Genomic DNA, 23,030 nt, shown 5'->3' with positions numbered 1-23,030 from the left:
CGAGGTCACGGCCGCCCGGACGCCCCGCCGGCCCAAGCCCCGGCTGCCCCTCCGCGGCCGCCACTCGGCGCCCGCGCTCTCGGACCGCGCAGCCCGCGGCCTCCCTACCCCAAGCCGGAGCCGCGTCGCCTTCTGCACTGTACGAACTTCCCGCCGCTTTCGCCGACTTGCAACTCCACCGCGGCGCCTGCCGCGTCACACCCTGCAGTATGGAGCCTTCCCATTGGCTGAGGGAGAGCGGGAGAGGCGGGGCAGCCGCAGAGAGGGGCGGAGCCCGCGCCAGCCCGCACCGCCTCTCCACGCATGCCGGGAGCTATGGGCCGGCGCTCCCATTGCATGCTGGGAAATAGAGTCTTTCCCAGACTCAAGATGATCCGGGTCCCTCCCTCCGGCTTCCGGGAGGTGTGGTTTACTGCTTGCGAGTCAGTCCTGAGGAGATACTGTACCCTCCAATGCTGTTGGAACCGAAGTAAGTATTGCCAGTGTTCGCAGTAGCTTGATTTATTAAATAAGTGTGTTGGCAAAGGGTTGGGTGTGAAAGAAGCCCTATAGTCCCGTGGGCTAAGGGTCTCCTCTGCCTACTTGCGCTCGCGTTTTCCCAACTTCTGCTCCACCGCCCTGGAAGGCTCGTCCCCCAGCAGCTTGGTTCAGCCCTATGGCCTGGGTCTGGAAGCAAACAGCCCGCAATACAAACCCTAGCTCTTCCACTTTATAGTTTTGCGACGTAAGGCAAGTTACTTAATCCCTGTGAGTCTTGCTTTCCTGTTTCCGTCAGAATTAAATGAGATGGTCTATAGACGGTGCTTTGTACATAGTAGGTGCTCAATAAATAGTAGATAGTATTAATAATATTCTGCCCAACGATTGTCATACTTCTAAATCCTGTCTTTCAAAGCCCACTTCAATGTCTACCTAACCTTCTGTAGCATCTCATCTATAATTATCTTATGCCATAGTTTCCTTTGTATTTACAAAGGTCTAAACCTCCATCAGTCATGCGGCTGTAAGCTTACTGTGGACTGGAACAATGTTCTAGCTCAAAATCACCAAAGCCATAGGCAGAAGGATATCAGTGAGGAGGGTCATTGATGAGAATGGGTATTCCCCTGGATCCTTGTTTTGGCAAGGTCACCTCCAGTTGGCTGGGTCCCTCAGCTGAAGGTCACTGCTCCCTGGCCCTCCCCTCCCGCTTACAGTGACAGGCCCCTTCCTTTGTGCCTCAGATCTGCTGACAAACACCACAACTACTCTGAGCCACAAGTTACTGTTCCACCCCTGTGGTTCCCACACCCACACTTTTGTTAATAGTCTCCTTGAAAATAAACCCTCCTCAGATCATCTTATCTCCAATGTGTCATCTGCTTTCTGTTGATACCCCGAAGGAAATGCATGCACAAGGTGAGCACCCGATGAATATTTGTCAGCAAAGATGTCTCAAGATTCACACATCTCGTGGGTGTAGAATTTCCCAGCAAGACAATGTGTCCAGAATCCATTGAGAAAAAACACTCTACACACACACACACGCGCACACACACACACACACACACTCATGTGCTGTGCTAAGAAGACTGGAACAGGACTTATCCGTCACATTGTGACCATGTCCCCCTAACCCCAACATACACAAGCAGAAGAAATGTCCCTGCTTCCAGGCTGGGTTGACAATTGGCTGGCCTTAAAGCACAATTAAGCCAGCAGCAGTGCATGGAGTATTCTAAGGTGAGAATGGAACATATTTATTCTGGAGCTCATGGTTACGTCACCCTCAGTTGGATGGCTTACTGTTAAATGCTGCTTAAGTGAAGCTATGTTCCAAGGCAGTTGTTAACACCTCCAACACCACCCACACATGGTGAGATGTCCTACCAGTGCAAAGCATGGCAGGAGACTAGTCCAAGCTGCCGTCATGGAGACAGTGTGTCTGAAATGCTGTAGATGGGGATAAACCCCTGGGACATAGGTATCCCAAGAATACACCCTCGGGTTACTCCTCTGTAGATGGGGATACACTGCTGGGACATCCATGAATTTTGATAAGTTGGTAGCTTGGTAACAAGATCAGGGCTGTGCAGAAAGTTGACCAGTGAGAACTTGCTATGGCTGGGTTTTAGAACTTAAGAATTGAACTAGAGAGGAAAGGTCCATGAATATAACCCTGCCGTCTCTGCAAAAACATCTACAGTCCAAACAAATGTTTACTGAGCACTCACTCTGAGCCAGGGTATGAGCTAACCTCTGGGAACTCTGGGGATTCTGGTTTAACTAATGTTTAAGGAGCCTCTATGGCGGGTTAGACACTGTGCTTTTTCACATATATTATTTCAGTTCTTAAAGGGGAAAAATATCTCGAAGACTTTAAATTATTCCAGGCCCCCTGAATCTACTAAATGCTGTTTTCACTGTGGCTTTATGCACAGCCCCAGTTACATTAGGAAACATCTAATAAAGAACTATTTTCAATGCAGGAATAGAGATTTGTACACAAGGCTGTCATAGTCAGCTAATGGGATTCCTGGCTAACAGATCATCATAGATAAAGCAGGGTGACCCATAAGTGGGTTCAGCTAAATGAATAAAAACTTTCCAGCTTCCTAGCAAAGGCAGACCAGCCAAAAATCTATGTATGGTATCTGTATTGATTTGCCAGATAGCCAGGCCCCAGATTGCCCTTTTTTATTTCTAGGAGCCCGGCCAGCTCTTGTAACCCTAGTACAAAGGCACAGAAAGGTAACAATAGGACAGTGTACTTTGGTGAAGAGAGAGAATGTTGGTATTGGCTAGACCGTGGCAGAAAAGGTCTGCAAAGTTCAAACAAATAGGATAGTCACCAAGAGGCAACATTGCCCTGACAGGCTGCCCAACAATTGCTGGTTCTGCTCATGAGTCAGTTCATGAGTCCTGGGCCTTGTTGTTTTCATCCGTAGAATGGGAATAATCATCCTGGGCCAACCAGTTCTCTGTCTTCCCCAGGGCTTTGAGAGGGCTTTGATCTACCTGGAACAAAGCTGCTAGGGTGTCATTAGTTTAAGCAACCTAACAACAACCCCAGAAAATATTACCTCCTGGGAGGAGAGAAAAGGGAGAAGAGGGAAGAGTAGAATGTGTATTAAGGTCTTCTGAGTCCCCTGCCCCTGGTTTCAATGCCTCCTTTCATCCCAGGTGCCCAGAGCCATTATATCCATTTTAGCAAGGACTTTTGAGCACCTACCTTGTGCCAGGCACAGTGTCCTTAAGAAATTTATAATCCTGTGGGAAAGCCAGACATGTCTAAAAAGTCTAGGAGCTGTGAATTTTTATGGACATGTATTATGTGCTGGAAAACTACCCCCAGTAACCCTAAGAGGTGAATAATGTGATCCCCAGTGTCCAGGTGAGGAGACAAAGCCCCAGAGAAATGAATTGATTTGTTCAAGTTCACTGCTGGTGACCAATAGAGCTGTCTGACTCTATATCCATCCTGACATCAGTTACAGCGGCTGATGTTGGAAGAGGTAATGATGTAAGGCCTAACTGGTGGCACACAGACTCTATGCAATGAGAACGCAGAAAAGAGAGCAAGTTGTTCTGCCAGGCTTCATAGACAAGGTAACAGACATTGACCTAGTTACTCTACTGAACTAATCTGGTGACTTCCACAATAGTAGAAACAGGTCCTTTTAGATTTACTGACATAATAATGGATGATTATAGATTATTCTGAGGTCAGAAGTGGATGAAGGGAGTTTTAAAGGCCTAGGAAAATGTTTCCTCCTCCTCCTTTTCTTCATCCTGGTAAGGATGGTGATGATGATGATGGTGATGATGATGGAGGTGATGGTGATGATGACAGCCTCCATTCATGGTTTTAAGCATTTTCCAGGAATCGTGCTAATATTCTCCCAGCAAAATTTCAAGAAACCTTTACAATAGCCCTTGGAGGTTGGTATTACTACCCCCTCCCCCACTGAGGAGATAAGGAAACTAAAGCTCAGAGAAGGTAAGTAACTGGCTAACAGTCACACAGCTAGGAAGTGATGCAGCTGGACTTGAAGCCAAGGTTTCGACCAACTCAGAAGACTGAATGTTTAACCACTCCCCCTGCAGTGCACCAACCATTCATCATTTCATGTGTTTCTATCTACAGAGCCGGTTTTCAAGACGCCATAGTTATTTGTCTTCCTGAAGTTTTGAGAGATTAATGGTACAGGAAAATGTAACATGTGCACCTCCAAGAATGACCATGCTGTTTCTCGGTGGGGTGGCTCACCAGCTCTCAGTGGAGGATGCTGGGAGAGGTGTCGCTTTCCGCCTACTTGGGAACAGGGACAGATAGGATCTACTGACACTCACCACACATTTCTACCATCTTCTACTGCCCCTTCCTACTGCAGAGGCTGCAAAGCTAAAACCTGCATTTCCCAGACCCTCTAAGCGCTCAGGGCTCTACATGCATATTAGGCTCCACCAGGTGAGATTCCTCAGGCAGATTTGGAGAGCGGAATGAGGCAGCAATACAGTCGCGGAGCCTCGGGATTTTTTGCCCCCGTGTTCCAGCGCCACGTGCCTTATTTCATAAGTGTCAGAAGGCAGTTGCGCTGGTGGCAGGAGCAGCTTCCTGATCCCTGGGTGGCAGGTGCAGTTGTGAGTATGTGTAGTGAAGAATCTAACCTTGCCCAAAAAAGAGCTCTGACCTTTGTCCCAGCTTCTGGGAGGTGATCTCTAAGACCTTGAAATGCCACGCTTGATAGAGAGTCTCTGTGTGCCTGGGAGCCTTGGGTCACTAGACAGTGCAACAATCTGATTTAGGGTGGGGACTGGTCTTGTGGGAAGAACCAAGAACTCGATTTACGGCAGGTGCTTTGGGTCACGCAGTATCAGGCAACCTCCAGAGGGACTAGAGACTGAGATCAACCACGTGGGCCATCAATCACACATTTGTGGTAGAGCCTCAATCAGAACTCTGGACACTGAGGTTTGGGTGTCTGGCTGGCAATACTAACAGTATTGTCACATGTTGATACTGGGAAGTAACGCTCTCCTAACCCTGCGGGAAGAGGACAAATGATGCTCTACACTGGGAATCCTGGACTCTGCTCGTTCCCTTGGCAATTTTAATCTGTATCCTCCCCATGAGTATACCATGAATTGGCTAGAACTCTCACACCTTTATCTCCACTTGCAAGTCCCTATGGCAGCCTCCTCGTCCTTCCTCACTTTGACTGTGGCAGAGCAAGTGGCTTCCCTGGTAAGGCAGCTCTGCAGAGTTCTGCCGAGTTCCAGCACGTTCTGCTAGTCTAGCCCTTCAGCAATCTTTTAAAGCACTAACCTTTTGTATTAAATCGCTTTGTGCTTAAAATACCTCGTATGGTTGTTGTGTCCCGTGTTAAACTTTAAGACGGGACAGGAGCTGGCCTTGATACAGAACACCTCATATTAATTCTAACATGCATGCTTTTCACTCTTTAATGTCTCTGAAATCAGGATATGTCTCACAACCAATGCCAATCGTAATAGGCAGTGATTTCATCTTTATCAGGAGCACATAAAATAATGGGACATGTTAAGATTGGTGGATTTGAATAAATTCCAGGGTACCTGGTGTCTGCTTCATTAGAACTTTTCTCCAGATCATCTCTCCCATTCCCTCCACTTCCCACATCGCACACTTGATTTGACACTCCCAAACTCCCTGGGGGCATAAGCATTCCTCCTTTCTCCCACTCCACACTTTCTGAAAGTGAAGACAAATGTCCTCAGAGAAAGAGAGAAGCACTGTGTTAATACGAGAGCAGTGTGGGTTTTGTGAATGAGACAGACCTGAGTCTGGAACCTCCTTCTGCCACTTCGTTGCTACATGACCTTGTAGAAATTACTAACCTCACTGAGCCTCTTTCCTCACCTGGAACTGCTTGTAGTTGTTGGGATTAAGCGAGACAGTGTGTGCCAAATTCTTGCCCCTTCGGCCACTCAGTAAAAGTTGCTTTCTTCCTTCTGTTCATCCCTCTGTTTCTTCTCTCCTTCTAAACACCATGAGGTCCGCTTCTCACATCACTCCACCTCCAGGAGCCAACTGCCAGAGGCTGTCATTACTGATCGCCAGCGACTAGCCATAGACTCAGGTCAAATACACATACAGGTTCATACGAGCTGCCAGGTTGCAAACTAGGAAAGGAAGGAATGCTCTTCCAAAACGAAAGCAAGTTGTTGCTTTTCTTTTCAACCATCCAGCTCTTATTATGTTTTGATTTCAGGGCTGCTCCAAGATTCCGGAACAAAAGGCACTATTTGTGAACATTGTTATGAGACTCTAAGGGACCCTGAGCAAAACAAAACCATTTTATCACCAGAGAATTGGAGAGACTTGTTGCCCAATATAGTCGCTGCATGGAAAATGCATTTTTCCCATTTTCCACAGACCATCACCACCACCTTGCTTTAATTAAACCCATAGCCTATCAATTAATCTATAGGCAAATATTTTTCAGTAATAGTAACTAAAAGATGGGGAGCCTGGGAGGCTCAGTCAGTTGAGCAGCTGACTCTTGATTTCGGCTCAGGTCATGATCTCAGGGTCCTGGGATCGAGCCCTGCGTTGGGCTCTGTGCTCAGCTGGGAGTCTGCTTAAGAATTCTCTCTCTCCTGCTCACTCTATCTCTCTCCCTACTCACACATGTGTGCACTCTCTCTAAAATAAAATAAATCAATCTTTTAAAAAAAAAATAACTGAAAGATTTTTGCAGTTACCATTGCCAGGCACGGTCCTAAGTACATTATACCTACATCTCATCTGGTCTTCCCAGGAGCTCTGTGAGGTTAAGTACCATTATTAGCCCATTTTACAGGTGAGGGAATTGAGTCTTGGAGAACTTGGGCAACTTGCCCAAAGTCATATAGCTAGTAAGTGGTGGAGGCAGATTTGAACTCATCTGTGCAATGTCAATGATTATGATCTTCCTGTATGTCAAAGGGAATGTAGGATCTCACAGCATAGACTGGCACATGGTCCCTGACCTTCAGAAATCTGGGATCTGGTCATTGAGGTAAGAGTCAAGGTCAGTTGTAGGAGAAATCTGAGTGAGCCAGAGGTCTTTGAGAAGACAAAGTACAGTGAGCTACATTTTGTTAATATGAATTTCTTTACTTCCCTCACCTTCCCTCTATCAATCTCTCTGGGCCCTGTGGTTTCTCCACAGTTCAGACAACAAGGACATTCCAGTCCTGTGCCTCAGGGGCAGGAAGCCACTAGGAAGAGAGACAAAGAACAGAGATGGCAATTCTCAGCTTTTTAATTTTAAAATACACTTTTGAAACTCATGGCAGAAGCAATATAATTCAGAAAAGATTTGTGAGTTTCAAAAGGTTGGGTTTTTAAGTGTCAAAGGTCAAGGTCTTGGAGGTAAGGCCAGAGCATAGGAGAGGTTTCAGCAGACCAACACTGAGGGTGGAGGTAGGGGAGAAGGAAGAGGGAGGCAAAAGGATGAGGTGCCAAGGTGTCCCTGAGAAGGGCCCTGTGTATGTCCTGCCCCTTCCCAAGGCCAACCCGAGACAGCGGGTGTCCTAGACCCCATGTGGGACACATATCAGGGAATGGGATCCCACCTTGTCTCCCAAACGCCAGGGTGCTGTTGGGCCTTGGGCCCCGCTTCCACAGTGCTCTGGGCTGAATAGTGTCCCCCAGAAAGTTCATATATGGAAGTCCTAATCCCCGGTATCTCAGAATATGCCTTTATTTATAGATAGGGTCTTTAAGAGGTGGCTAGGTTAAAACAAGGTCATATGGGTGGTCTCTGATTCAATATGACTGGTGTCCTTTTTTTTTTTTTAAGATTTTATTTATTTGATCAATAGAGGGTGAGCAAGGGCATACACAAGCTGGGGAAGAGGCAGAGGGAGGGAGAAGCAGACTCCCCACTGAGCATGGAGCCCAACGTGGGGCTCGATCCCAGGACCCCAGGATCATGACCTGAGCCGAAGGCAGATGCTTCACCAACTGAGCCACCCAGGCACTCCAACTGCTGTCCTTATAAGAAGAGGAGATTTGGACACAGACAAGCACAGAAGGAAGACCATGTGAGGGCACAGGGAGAAGGGGGCCACCTACAAGCCAAGGAGACAGGCCTCAGAAGAAACCGTCTTGCCATCACTTTGATCTTGGGCTTGCAGAGAAAATACTTTTCTTCTGTTGAAGCCAGTCTGCAGTGTTTCGTCCTGGCAGCTCAAGCAAATGAATACACACGGTGACCAAGCCCTCGAGCTGCAGAGCCGGGCAGCTGTGCACCCAGACTGACCCCACAGCGCCAGTCTGCTCCTCCGGCCCACTCCTGAGGTTCCGGGGCCGGCTCCGGGCTTAGCGCTCCGTCTCTACTGGGCACCAGCAGATGCGGCAACCCAGCCGTGCACCTGGCCGGGTGCACTTGCTTCTTCTGTTACTCTGTTTAGAGGGAAACTTCTATGAAGCCAAAGGCATGAATGGAGGGAGAGATGTTGGCGCAAGTGTGTTTTCAGATGTAAGCTAGACAACAGAATCAGGGAAATAGCAGAAGGGCACAGGAATGGAAATGTGCTGTATGTCTGTTAAGGGAGACTTTGAGAGGGTGTTGACCTCTTGAATCCTTATTATCAACCCTGAAAGGCAGGTCTGATCATCATTACCTTGCACATGAGAAACGGAATCTTTGACTATGCTTGCCGGCTACTGAGAGACAGAATGGGGCTTTATACTCAGAACAGTCTGACTCCAGAGCCGTCATGACTCCACACTGCCCACTCAAACTAGGTAAGTGGACTTTCTTTCTTCTCTTTTTCTTTTTTTTTTTTTTTTAGATTTTTTTTTTTTTTTTTGACAGAGAGAGACAGCCAGCGAGAGAGGGAACACAAGCAGGGGGAGTGGGAGAGGAAGAAGCAGGCTCCTAGCAGAGGAGCCTGATGTGGGGCTCGATCCCATAATGCCGGGATCACGCCCTGAGCCGAAGGCAGACGCTTAATGACTGCGCTACCCAGGCACCCCTCTTTCTTCTCTTTTTCTACATAAATGTCTCTGGCTAATGCCTTGAGAGAGATGAATACTCAGCAAGTTGATAAATTATACTCACTTCAAGCAAATAAACCAATTGTTTTGCCGCTAGCAGGTGTGGCTCGATTGCAGACCATTAGTGACCATTAATAAAAGAAACTTGGGCTGCAATCCACAGGTATGTTTGAATTTCCCAGGATTTGCATTTCACACCAGGGAGCTGAGCTCAGCCAATATTTTCATAAGCTAACACCTGCAATAGAAGCATAAAGCATGATTTAACCAAGGTAACATGTATCTCTGGGAATTAAAATATAAGCCAAAGGACAATTTGTGAACTTGATCGTTCTTTCCCCCTAAGACCCCTATCATTGGTCTTAGGTTAGCATAGCGATAAGGCCTCAGGATGTTTTAAAAATTTGTCAAGCAGCTTTAAGTGGATTCAGGACATCTGGCATCGACTTGAGATGCCTCCTTTGATGCATCTACATGCTTAACAATATACAGGTACTGTTGAACAAAGGTTTACTGAGCACCTACTATGCCCTAGGCACAGTGTTGGTTCTCAGGATGGGGAGGGACAGGACGAGATTGCTGTCTCCAAGAGGCCACACTCTACTGGGGCAGATGGACACAAAGTGACTGTTACATGATGGTGATAGCTGCATTATGGGAAGGGATTGCTGTTGCTTCCCTCAAGTTCCCACAAGGAAAATTACATCCCTCATCCCAGGGAAAGCAGTAATAGGAAGGAATTTCAGCCCTGTCCCCCACTGACTGCTCCCAAATAAGAAGGGACTTGTCAGATGGGTAGACTAGGAGAAGTCACTGAGCATGGGCATGGGGTGGGGGCCTTCCTCTCTGATCTTCCTGCTCCTGCCTCCAGGTGGGGTAGAAAGCTTGGGATCCAACCAGCCTTGCCTTCCTGACTCAGGTCTGGAAGCATGAACCTCTCTGTTGAGGTTCACAGGCATGGGCCTGAGACCCCCATGGCATCTGGCTGTGTGTGGCTGAGCTCAGGGGGCTCATCCTAAGGTTTAGATTGGGGGCCAGAGTCTCAAGGAAGCTCACGAGTCCACAGGTGAAACCACATTCTTCAGGGAAGCTTTATCAATCATAAAGGCAGCATTCTTCTCTTTATCTGTTTGATCCCAGGTCTGTATTTCAGTTTACTTCAGAGGAAAGGAGATGGAGTGTTAGTTCATTGGATTCCTGAACTCCAATAGCTGTGACCAGGGGTAAGCAAGAGGAGATGAAGGAGAATAAAAATGAATGAATGAATGAATGAATACATGAGGAGCAATATCTAACCAAGCAGTGGGGGGAATCCAGTAGGCATAGCCAGACCCTTGAATGAAGTCTTGAAGGAGTGGTGGACATGAATCAAACAGACAGGGCTGGGAAGGGCATTCCTGGCCAGGGGAAGGGCATATGCAAAGGCATGGAGTATGAGGCTTGGTGCTTTTGAGAAACTGTAAAAAGCTACCCTTGTCTTGTGATGCTCCATGGGGTACACCTCCCTTAACTGTGGCCCCCTCTCTACACCTATGTCTTTTTTCCTTCGTCACCTCTTTGACCCTCTCTCTGACCCCTCCAGTGTGCCCTCGGCCTCCTTCATGCCACCAAAAGCATTCTCACAATGGTCGCCAATGACCCCATGTTACTAAGTATGGTGACCATTGCTTAGGTCACTGGCCTCCTCGAAGCAGCCTCGCCACACACACACACCTGCCCTTCTCCTCTTCTTGAGGCACTTTCTCCTCTTGGCCTCTAGAACACACTTCTGCCCTGGTTTCTGTTTCCTTTTCTGGAAACTTTTTTCCTGTGTCTTTTGCTAGCACTTCTTTGGCTCCAACTTCTGAGCCTTTTCTCTGTGTCTTTGTTCCAATCCACACAGATTTCAGAGGGTGCAGATAAAAACTTGGGGGTTCAGCACATAGTTGGCTTGTTAGAAATGAGGGTGGGTTATTTATGAGAATTGAGGAACTAACCCAAGGAGCAAGTGTAGACTGAAGGGAGAAGTCAGACAGTTCTGCGGATGGTGGGGGAGGAGCTTATAGCATACTAACCTTCCATAGGATGGCAGCCCAAAGTAGGCAGAAACTGAAGGGGATGTGATCCTTGAAAGAAGATCCATGTTTATCTGACTTTTCCACTGAGGACACTCCGCAGTCTACACACCACACGGTGGCTAGAAACTCAAAAGGAAAGTCGCAATCTCACTAGCCCGAGGAGTCAGAGAATGGGATCTGAACTGCTAGAGCAGTTGGAAATGGGAAAGGATTGCAGAATAGAGCCATGGGGCAGCCCTAAGACCCCCATATAAACACCCCCGAAATCTTTGGCTGATTGATGAACTGCACCCACACGAGCAAGACTGCAAGAAGCCCAAGGGGGACACATTTGGCAGGCTGAAAGAGCAGGCAGAGATCTCAGCTGCTGCCACCATAAGGGAGACTGAGTCAGGAGTTTGAGTCCTACCCAGTTGGCGGAGCTTGATTTACATGTCAGGCTGTCTACCCACCGAAACCCACAAAAGACCATGACTTGAGAAGAAAGGCTAGGCTCAAGGACTGGGGAACTAAGAAACAGAGTCCCCACCATGTCAGTTGCTTGTCCAGGCAGGGCTGGGATTCAAACCCAAGGGCCCCAGCTCCAGAACTCAAGCGCTCAACCTCACCCACGTGCTCAATCCTCAACCCAAGCAGCCCACATCCTTCCTCTAAAGCACTCGTCACCAAACTCAACACCCAATGGCATTGCACATATTTGTCTCTTGTACTAGACTGGAGCTCCATAAAAGCAGAGGGCTCACATGGTGCCTGACACACAGTCCAATAAATATCTCTTGAATGAATAAATGACTCACCAAAGCCTGAGTGTGTATGATACATTCATATACTTGTTATTAGTGAAGACATATGATTAAAAATGCCTTCCTGCCATATAATTTTGCACACCCCCTTAAGATCCTGGAGTGAATTAAATCACCAGTAATCACTCTGGTTTGTAGCTGGGTTTATTTGTACATATCTGTTACTGACTATTTTTAAGCACGATCAGGAATTTCTAAGGGTAATACGAATGACTCAGTATTTTGATTAATCAGCTCAGTAGGGAAAATTCCCATGGGTAATCAGACTGAACATAAAGATAGGGCGTGCTGAGATTGAGTGGGGTTGGAGGGTGAAAAAGAAAAAGATAAGAATTTTATTTATTTATTTTTTTAAGTAAGAAAAGAAGTTGAGTCACTGCTACAGGACTTATGAAGTCCCTGTTTTATCATGAACATGTTAGCAGCTGTTTTGGTTTCTTCTGGCTGCCATGTGAATGACCACAAACTTGATGACTTAAGAGACATTTCTTCTCACACGGTCCTGAAGGCCAGAAGTCCAAAATCAAAGTGCTGGCAGGGTCGTGCTCCCTCCGGAGGCTCCAGGGGAGAACCCTTCCTTGCCTCTAGCAGTTCCTGATGCCCTCTGCATTTCTTGGCTCGTGGCTGCATAACCCCAATGTCTGCCTCTGTCTTCATGGCCGCCTTCTCTCTGTGTCTGCAAAACCTCCCTCTCTCTTTTATGGACACCAGTCATTGGACCTAGGGCCACCCTAAATCCAGGATGATCTCATCTTGAAATCTTTACCTTAATTATATCTGCAGAGACCCTACGTCCAAACAAGGTCACAATCACAGGAGGGCATTGGGACTTGGATGTATCTTTGGGGGGAACACTATTGAACCCATTACAACAGCCATGGCCAATGTTGCTGCCATCATTCCCTCTAATGGCATCAAGAGAGGAGCCTGTGCTGACAATTGCCCACTGACCCCAGGTGCGGTAGGGCGCGTCTCCTGCTGCGATGCAGCCTCCCCAGGTTGGAGCTGCTCTGGCCCGAGTACATCCATTCTGCAAAATTCCCACTCTTCAGAGAAGGAAACATAGGCCAAAAAAGATTAAATCAGCTGCTCAAGGTCACACACATGGAGAAGTCAAGGTTTGACCTTAGGTATGTCCTCTCCAAAGCCAGCAAGACGGCCGTCCCACACTGCCTGAAACACTCCTGTTATTAGAGTCACCGTATTATTTTTTTTTAAGATTTTATTTCTTTTCTTTTCTTTTTTTTTTTTTGACAGAGATAGAAACAGCCAGCGAGAGAGGGAACACAAGCAGAGGGAGAGGGAGAGGAAGAAGCAGGCTCATAGCGGAGGAGCCTGTTGTGGGGCTCGATCCCATAATGCCGGGATCACGCCCTGAGCCGAAGGCAGACGCTTAACCGCTGTGCCACCCAGGCGCCCCTAAGATTTTATTTCTTTATTTGAGAAAGAGAGAGACAGCACGAGTGGGGCAGGGGAGGGACACAGGGAGAGGGAGAAGCAGACTCCCCACTGTGCAGGGGGCCCGACGAAGGACTTAATCGTAGGACCCCAAGATCATGACCTGAGCCAAAGGCAGACCCTTACCCAACTAAACCACCCAGGTGCCCCGAGAGTCACCGTATTCTTTAAATACCTTTGCTAAAACTCAAACGCTTCCTGAGAGAGGTTACCCAAGCCTTCGTAGAACCCTAGATTGTAGAGATGCGTATTAGACCACCTTTTTTAGAACACAAGAGATCCCAGGGGTACGCATGTGGGGAGAGAGGCAATAAGGAGGAGGGTAAATTTGCAAATTGAGAAACCGATGCATAGAGAGGTTAAGTGACTTGACCACGAGTACGCAGCAAATCAGCAGCATAACCAGAAACCACTCCTGGGAGTCCTGATTCCGCACAAGGAAACCGGAAGGCATCAGCCAGTTTGGCATGTCCTGTATTGGCTGTACTGGTGTTGCTGTTGGTGGAAGCAAGTGGAAATAGTGAAGTCCTTGCCGGACTCTGCCAAGAGGCTTCATTGGGCTGACCCTTCCCAGGAGGCCTCCCTCCCTGCATAGTCCAGAGAGGGAGCTGAGGGTTAGAGACCCGAGTCTTATTGGTAGGCCTGCTACAAAAAACTCAAGCAACCTTGAGCAAGTCACGTCTTCCCTCAGTCTCCTCAACTTGAAGCCAAAAGGTTGAATTTAATCATCTCAAAGTGGCCTTTAGCACTAAGCACCTGCTGTCCATCAGCTTCTAGAGCTTGTGCAAACCTCGGGGCCAACTAAAGCTAGTTCAAACCCCCAGTGGATGTCTGGTATAGGCTCTGCCTCTCATCCTTTCGCCCTTCCACGGAGTGTGGCCTCTCTCGAGTCCAAGGGGGAACCAACCTCTGTAACTTTTACTTTACAGTTGGGAGGGACTGACCCCATTCCTGCTTCTGCCCTCGAGTGGGCCTGTGACCCAGATCTGGCTCCCCAGGGCAGTTTGCACCCTGAAAACGGGGACTCATTCAGGGACAGCAGGGTGGTTCCATCTGTGCCTCTGAGATCCAATCCTGGGGCTTTTATTGAAAATGTTGGATGAAAGAATTTCTCCTTCTGCTGGTGTTGCCATGCCGTGAGAATGAGCCTGGAGCGAAGGGAGGGCAGCCCACGGGGCGCGTTTGAGGAGTTGAGATGTCAAGAGAGGGAGGGAAACCAAGTCCTGGGAAGCCTGGTGGAGAATTAGGATGCTCCTGAACCCACAACACTTCCGAGGTTCGTGGTTACAAGAGCTGCTTAGTCCCCGCATGGTGTCCGAAGCCACTTTAAGTTGTCATTGCAACTAAGTGTCCTGATTGATACAAAAGCCTTCATTTTAAGGATGAGGAAGGGAGGCTGGGAGTGGAAAGTGGCTTTTCCTTGTAATCTGACAGCAGGAAGCACCTCAGGACCCATCAAGCCCAATTCCACTCTTCACAGATAAAGAGACTGGTATCCGGAATGAGACGTGTCTTGTTATGTGTATACAACGTGCGCGCACACACACACACACACACACACTGCTGTGTGAGTCGTCTTATTACAATGCTGAGAAACTCTGTTTATCATCAAACATTTCATACATCCTATTACACGTGAGAGAATTATTATCTAGCCCAGTGCCGTGAAATGCTTTTTCCCATAATGGAATTTTACTCTGGAAGTGTATTTTGGTATTAAAAGGCTCCACTTTATAATGTCGATGGTTCAATCTGTGATCTAAAAGGCACTTAAACGCTTTGAACAAGAGGCATAAAGAGCTTTTATTGCAAAAGCCTTTGCTGGATCCACCAATTTTGCCATTGATCCTTTTCCCCAGAAGACTGCTCTGGAAGCAGCCCATGCAGTAGCAAATCCCATGGCGGGGCTGGACCTCCAGCTAGGGAGGGAGACACATTTCCCGCGTGCCCATTTGCAGATATTGAAGCCATTCTGGCTGGACTGTAATGAGCCTTTTCAGCCACCCCACTCAAGCAGAAACATCCAGCCCTGCAGAATGCCCATGGGGCTAGTTCTCAGTCCCCTTTACCCCCAGCTGTGTCACTTCATCTACAAAATAAGTTCAGTAGTACCAGCTCCCCGTGTCCTTGTGAGGGGTCAGTTAGTTACAGTTGCTAAGAAACTTGGGACATACAGGTGCTCTGTGAAGGTGGGGTCCCTGTCCCTGGTGGATAGTGATTCTTCAATAATTGAGGGATTCAGGGTCCCACTAAGAGCAGTGGTGTAGTGGAAAGAACCTCACACTTGGAGCCCAGGGAGCACCCATCTCTCAGCTTTACCCTGGGCGGGACACTCAGTTCTCTAAGGTCCGACTTCCTTGTTGGAAAGGGACAGTTGAATAAGTCACAGAGTTGCTGTGCACAGACCAATATGGCTACTTCCAGCCCTGATTCCATGAGATCTTCCAGCTCAGTCACCTGCCATGAAAAAGAGGAATATGATTAGCACCTCTTGGTCATTGATCCACCCTTTGCCAATAGCTGAGCACCAGGGATGTTTGGCTCACTCCCTGGTTGTCAGGGGCTAACGGCAGGGGTATCCCTTGAAAGGAGCTGTGGTCAGAGCAGCAGCGAGAAGTTGGAGCAATTGAACAACATTTCCCAGACAATGTAGCATGGACCAGTGGCCCTACCAGAGTTCCAGGGTGAAATAAGTTTGGGAAGCATGGCATTCTATACTTTCTGTGAGATTTCCAATGCACATCAGAATATGTAGCTTTTCTGGTCAAAGGAAAAAAAAATAATTTTGTTTAATTTGGGACTTCCCAAATTCTAGCACAGAACACCTGTCACCAACCCATAGCTCTCCTGGGAGGCAGAGAACACTTGGGGAGCAAGGCCCCAAGATTCCAGAGGCAGAAATGGAATTTTTCAGCTCGCTCTTAGTTGTGATATTCCCGCCAATACTTCATATGCCTTCATTCAGGTATTCCAATATGAAGCCATTCCTTGGGCCATGCCATCCATCCATCCATTCCCAAAGCATTCTTTCTTGCATGTTTTCCATATTCAGTGGGCATGCTCTGCTTCCCTCGTGTCTCCTAGGCAGAGAACACCCTCCAAAATACAGCTCCTCGCTGCAAGGAACTCATTGTCTAAAAGGGAAGACAGACACCTGAACAGATAATTACATGCAAAGTGACAAGGCCCATAAGATAAATGTGAACCTTGTGGGGGAGGTTGGGGTGGGGCGGATGTCAGGAAAGCCTTGTTTGGAAGATGAGTTGCTGCCCAAGGAAACAGAGGAGGCAGGAATATGGCAGAGAGAGCACATGCAAAGGCCCAGGAGGAAGATAAAGAGATTTCTGGAATTACGGAGAGGGCAGGCCATGAAGAATTTACTGAGCATGTATGCCAGGGAGTGTGGGAATCCTTTAGAACTGAAGAGCTGTATGTTTGTGAGTGTGTGTGTTCGTGTGCATATGTGTGTATGTGTGTATGCATGTGGGGAGGGGGCAGGAGGACCACATGGTTAATCTGTGGTTAAGAACAATAGCTCTGAGATCCCATGGAGAAGGGCTTGGGGAGACACGTGAAGCATTGGACAACGGCTAATAGGCAGGTGTGCTTGGAAGGTTAAAGATGGCTGCAAATTCTCTGTCAATCCCCTGACTGAGCGGTGGGGGGGTATTTCCCCTCCTCCTGAATCAGGACTGCCCTTAGTGACTTGCTGGCCAATAAAACATGGAAGGGGCAGTGTGTGAATTCTAAGTCCAGGCCATAAGAACCCTTGGCATTTCCACTCGGCCTTCTTGGAATACTCAGTCTGGAGGGAGACCAGCTGTCCAACTCCCCTAGGGCCACCATGCTGTAAGGAAGCCCAAGCTAGCCACATGGGGAGCTGTGTATTGAAAGCACGATGCCTGGCCACCCCAGCTGCTCTAGTCACTCCAGCCCAGTCATCAGACATGTGAGGACAGATGCCATCTTGGATAATCCAGCCCAAGTAAACGCAACGTGAAGAACCAAAGGAGCCCAGCCAGCAGCCCGGACCAAGGCCAAGCACCGCAGCCCCAGTCGAGCTGCTCGGCTATCTCCATTTGCTCAAGTCATCTGGACTGAGGCCAAGCCACTGTGGAGCAGAGACCAGCTGTCCTGCGTGCCTCTCTGCCCCAATTCCTAACCCACAAAATTGCACATGTAATTAAACGGCTATTGTCTTATGCCACTAAGTTTTGGGGTGGTTTGTTACACAGCAAGAGCTAAACAGAACACTAGACAAGCTCAAAGCATCAGGTCTAGTAAAAAAAAAATATATCCCGTGAACAAATAGGGAGTAGTGCACACGTGCACAAGCACACACACACGCACACATACACGCACACACTTCTCAGACACACCTCCTATGTTATAGTCCATTCCCACTCTGGCCTCCACTCCAGCAGGAGTCACTTTGGGGCCACAATTCTGAAGGTGTAGGGACAGTGACCCATTTGACAAAGAACACAAAGGAAATATGCAGAGTATTATTAGGAGGTGGGTTTCGTTGGTAAGAATTTAATGCAATTCCGGGAGCCAAGCAAGAATACCACGTCAGTCGGCGTTTCGTTCCCACGGCAAGATCATCTTTGAGGCTATTTCTTATATTCCTGGGTCAAATCCAAGACCTCAGTGCAAAGCCAGCAAAAACCTCCCTTCAAGGAAGGCATTTGGGGGAATTTCAAGCCATTCATCTCCTCCCAAGGCTCAAAGGCAGCCTAGAATAGCCAAAGGCAAAACTCAGCTTCACCCTGGCTTTCTGTACTGGGAGTGCAGGAGCTGAGAGAGGCCTTGGGGGTGGAGGGGGGTGGGGGAATCACTCTGCAGGAGGGAGAAACATAGTCCCAGAGCACCCTGCACAGAGCGTCCTCACCAGGACACACCTGGAGATGCCCTGGCCCCGCTCTGTGATCAAGAGACCTGCGCTCAGGTTCTGGTGCCAAACCTAAGGGTCCCTGTAACATGACAGCTGTTTATCTGTCTTGGGGACTACTGTGGGGACACAGTGAGGAGGCAAACTTGCAAACTGTTATGTCTGGGAGAAGCAGCCTCAAGACCAGCTTCCTCAAGTGTTGTTATGGGTGGAATGCATCTTGCCAAAATTTGTGTTAAAGTCCACATTCCCAGTACCTAGAAAGATGCCCATTTTTGGAAACAGGGTCATTGTAGAGGTGGTTTGTAGTGTTCAGATCGGGTCATGCCGGGGCAGGGTGAGTACCTTATCCAATGTGACTGGTGTCCTTATAGGAAGCAGAGATACGGGAGCACCTAGGTGGCTGAGTGAATAAGCATCTGACTCCTGATCTTAGCTCAGGTCTTGATCTCAGGGTTGTGAGTTCAAGCCCTACGTTGGGCTCCATGCTGGCTCTGGAGCCTACTTACTTAAAAAAATTAACAACAACAACAATAATAATAATAATAATAATAATAATAATAGAGAAAGCAGAAATATGCACACACAGGCACACATGGAGAATGCCACGTAAAGAATGAAGTTAATCTACCATAAGCCAAGGATCTACTAGAAGCTGGCACAGAGGCCTGGAACACATCCTTCCCTAGAGCCTTCAGAGGGAGCATGACCCTGCAGACAGCTTGACTTCAGATTCCCAGCCTCCAGAAGCGTGAGAATAAGGTTCTGTTGTTGTACACCACCCAGTGCTGGTTCTTTGTCATGGCAGCCAGAGGAAACCCATACAAGGGGTCATTTGTTTAACAAACTTGTGTTTCTCGAACTTCTTCTATGTCTCAGGCCTCACACACACAGAGATGACCAAGACACACCCCTTCCCTGCACTCAAGGGCCTTCCAAAGAGAAAAACTCATCCCAAAGCCATGTGCTAAGTTCAAAACCACGGCAGGTGCAAAAGTGGCAGAGAAGAGGCACCTCCCCAGCCCACGGGGTCAGGGAAGGCTCTGCAAGGAAGTGGCATAGCAGATTTGGGGAGCCCCTCAGGCCGTGAGGGACAGGTTCCCCCTTGATACGGTCCATTGTTATGTTTCACCTGGATCCTGGCACTCCACTCATGCTCTTCCATCTCAAGATAAAACCCCGAGTGGCAAGGTGTGTCCAAGACAAGAATCCTTTCTCTACACAGGGGTTCTTGTTAGCAGAAGAGCAGCTGGGGGCATGGAGGTCAGTGAGGCCTCCTATTGACTTTACGACTCCATATGAACTCCCTGAGGCAGGGAAGATTTGTAGTGCATGGGCTCTAAACCCAATAGGGTCCAGATTAGAGCCTGGTACCTGGTAGGTTTTCTGAAGGTGTTTATTGAACTAAAATGAGACCAGAACTGAACTCCAGCCCAGCCCATTCCTGGGGTCATCAGACTCCAAGGGACCTAGGAGTGTTTGCGCAGCTCACGTAGACCACTGTGGCCACATGCTTCTTCCATCTGGCTGTGGACCTAGTCATCAAGTCCATGCATCTGTGGCCAATGCAATGGGTGAGAAGTGGGAGGGAGAGGGTGCACCATACAAAATGGCAGCCAACTGAGCCTCTGACCCACCCAGTAAGTACCTTTTCCAAGGATTTTCAATGGAAGAGATGGGGAAAAGAGATAATGAAAGAGACACATGGACTCCAAGAGAGCCAGAGACAAAAAGGAAGACCCAGAGAGAGAGAAAGAGGGAATGAGAGAGAGAGAGATGGGGAGAGAATTTGAATGGTCTTTGTCCCTGGTTCTAGTCCCTTCCTGAGGCTCTCCAAGTTTCCTGACAGAGACAAAAGCTAAGGAGTCCTTTTGTCCCTGCCTCCAATCCCATTGGCTCTTCTGAGGAAGAATACCGAGTATGTCTACCGCCAGGTGCCTCGGTGGGTTCTTTCCCGACGACACAATGAAAAACGAGAAATCTTGGCAAACTTTAAAGAAAATACAGTTAATTGCCACTGACATTCTCCCTTTAGTTACACAAGCAAGCCCTGGCTTTAATCACATGCATTATTGTAATCAGCCTGCCAATCACATTTTGAAATATTTCATTTTTGACATAATTACAGTAGAATACCCACAACCCATCAATAACATGGATCAGGCAAGATTGATATTGTGTTTCCAAATGGGACCTGACAAAGCCATCACGGCTTTTGTTCAGAGGAAGAAAGGTAGGACGGATAGCGTCTCCCTCTCCCGTGACGACTGGGTTTAGCGAGACTGTCTCGCACGTCACTCACGAGAGGCTGGAAAACCCCACTCGTCGGAACTGTAATTGGGAATTTTCAATTATTCAAGCCTCATCTATGTTATTCTTATTGAGTAACAAATTCAAAATGAATGCTCTAACCTGGGGCCTTTGTGCGTAGACATTATTGTGAAACGGAGGCCTATTATGAATTGATCTTTTATGTTAATTTACCTCATTTTCCTTATTAGTTCTTGCTGTATGTCAGTTTATTAATGTACAGTACTCTCAAAAGTAAAACCCATGCCGGTGAAATTGTAAAATTTGGACTTCCAACTTTTCCCGGTGGGCTGGCCATGACCACCCTCTCTCCCTCACCCACACCTCTGGGTGTGCATGTCAAGATAGAGTTTTGCCTTTGGCCCCAGACAGATCCCCAGACAAAGTGTTCAAAGAGTGACTTTGTCTTTTCATAGCATTCTCTTCTTTCAGGAGAACCCCCTTTATCCACCTACTTGAAGAGCTGAAGTTGACAGGGAAAGGAGGAAGCTCAGATCTGAGGAGAATGGTCCTTACTCAAAGCTTTCTTCTAGAGGCATCCTTATTAAGGGCATAACATTGGGTGTGTTTCATCAACAGAAGGGGCCATAAAATAGCTTAAAAGCCAATTCCCGGGGGTCCAGGACAGAGGCTCAGATGGGTCAGCAGTGTGACTCCCAGGTGACCATACCTCAAATAGTTTTGCACGGCATTGAACGCCCACCCTGGGAAGCACACCGTCAGCCAGCCCAGGGCACCTGCAGGCCTCCCTGGTGCTGACACCTTGATCTCAGACTTCTGGCCTCCAGAACTGGGAGGTTGTCATTTCTTTGACTTAAGCCACCAGTGTGGGTACTTTGTTATGGATACACCCATAAGGCAGGTCACGGAATGGACCAGAATCTTCATTCCCTGCTGTCCCTCCATTACTGGTTAGCCAAGGCCCACCTGCTTTGAAGCTGGGGGATGTTGTCTTGTACCATCTAATGCAGGTACCTGAGTGTGCCTTCTGTGGCCTCCCTCTGCAAGCTGTGACCATTTTAATGGTAACCTGGGGTCTAGGTGTCTTATGTAATGGCATATGTATATGGTGTCTTATGCAATATGACCTAGGAAAAAGAAAGAAGAAAGGGAAGGTGGGAGGGAGGGAAAAGAAAGGAAGGAAGGAGGGAAGGAAAGAAAGGAGGAAGGAAGGAAGGAGTAAGGAAGGAAGGAGTTAGCTTTGTAGGTCAGATGTCACAAGTGGTATAGCTGGGCTCTCTGCTCAGGGTCTCACATGGCTGAAATGAAGGTGTTGGCCTGCTGCCTTCTCCTTTAGAGCTCAGGTCCTCTTCCAAGCTATTCCCGTTTATGGTAAAATTCAGTTCCTTATGGTTGTAGGTCCAAGACCCCCATTTCCTTATTGTCTATGAACTGGGGGGTCACATCAGCTCATTGGGGCCACTCTCTGGTCCTTGCCTGGGGTCCTCTCCATTCTCAAATCAGCAATAGCAAAAAAATCCTTCTTGTGCCTCAGATCTGTCTTCTGCCACTGGCCTGAGAAAACTCTGTTTTTAAAGAGCTCGTGTGATTAGGTTAGACCCACCCTGATAATCTTCCTCTGTCGTGGAAGGTGACATAATCACGGGATGATAGTTGACCGTACTGGCAGGTTTCAGTCACACTCCAGAGGGAGCATACAGGCAAGGGTCATTAGTGGTCATTCTTAGACTTCTGTCTACCTCGTAGGAGAATATCCACAAGTGTATAAATGCCCAGAAAAGGCTCTGCAGGGATACACATCAAATCAATAGCAGTTCTTGTCTTGTGTGAAAGGATAATATCCATTCTAGCTGATGTTAGGACTATATGCCTAAATATATGTGCTGATAATTAAAGGGTAAAAGTTAATAGATATGAATGAGACATATAGCTTCCAAATGCTGAGAAAAGAAAAAGGAATGGAACAAAAAAAATGCAATCTTTACAATAAAAGTCTGGGAAAAGCGGGAGGGAACATGGTAACTCCAAAACATAAAATCATGTCCGTGGAAAAAGAAATGTGAATGCTTTAAATTCTTACATTAATAGTCCAGAAGCTCAGAGTGAGTTGTTTTGATGCAAATACCTACCATGTATAGGAGTTACAACTAAAAAATGACACGCAAAGACTGAAAATAAAGACATAAGACCAGCAGGAAGTCAAAAATGAAGGCCACTGTGGTAATGTTAATATAAGACGGCATTGAATACAGGCCAAAAGTAATATTTTATGTTAATAAAAAGTATAATTTACAAGAAAATGTAATAGTTATGACATTTTTTTTTGCACCTGACAACATTATTTTAAAAGACAGACACAGAGCAGGAAATTTACTCCTATAAAATCACACTGTCTTTAACATACTTTTCTCAAAACGAAGGGATCAAATGAAGAAAGAAACGTGTAGATTTAAATAACACAGTTAACAAGCTTGATATATTAGAAACATAGAAATTTGAACCAGCAGGCAGAGAATCCATGTTCTTTTCGAGGAACACTC

The 23,030-nt window shown here is 47.5% G+C and overlaps 1 protein-coding gene and 1 long non-coding RNA gene across 7 annotated transcripts in view; one reads left to right on the top strand and one right to left on the bottom strand.

Annotated features, from left to right (window-relative positions):
* The window catches only part of VRK1 (VRK serine/threonine kinase 1), a 77,394-nt gene extending 77,187 nt beyond the window's left edge, over positions 1 to 207 (bottom strand). Inside the window, exon 1 of one of the 5 annotated variants that reach the window (XM_019807979.2) lies at positions 109 to 207. The gene's annotated coding sequence lies outside the window, so the exon portion shown is untranslated. The remainder of the gene's footprint in view (positions 1 to 108) is intronic. The other 4 variants (XM_034642361.1, XM_034642357.1, XM_034642360.1 and 1 more) reach the window with 4 other exon arrangements.
* A 195-nt stretch (positions 208 to 402) lies between these two features.
* Positions 403 to 17,450, top strand: LOC105241148. Of its 2 annotated transcripts, none has more exons than XR_004620061.1 (3): positions 403 to 469; positions 8,615 to 8,758; positions 17,166 to 17,450. It is a non-coding gene; the product is annotated as an uncharacterized LOC105241148 (long non-coding RNA). The 2 variants fall into 2 exon arrangements; XR_002144252.2 differs by lacking the exon at positions 17,166 to 17,450 and adding an exon at positions 10,151 to 10,819.
* Positions 17,451 to 23,030: the final 5,580 nt, after the last annotated feature.

This window comes from Ailuropoda melanoleuca, chromosome 14 (assembly GCF_002007445.2).
Source record: "Ailuropoda melanoleuca isolate Jingjing chromosome 14, ASM200744v2, whole genome shotgun sequence".
NCBI lineage: Eukaryota > Metazoa > Chordata > Mammalia > Carnivora > Ursidae > Ailuropoda > Ailuropoda melanoleuca.
This window is presented reverse-complemented; position numbering and strand designations above follow the sequence as displayed.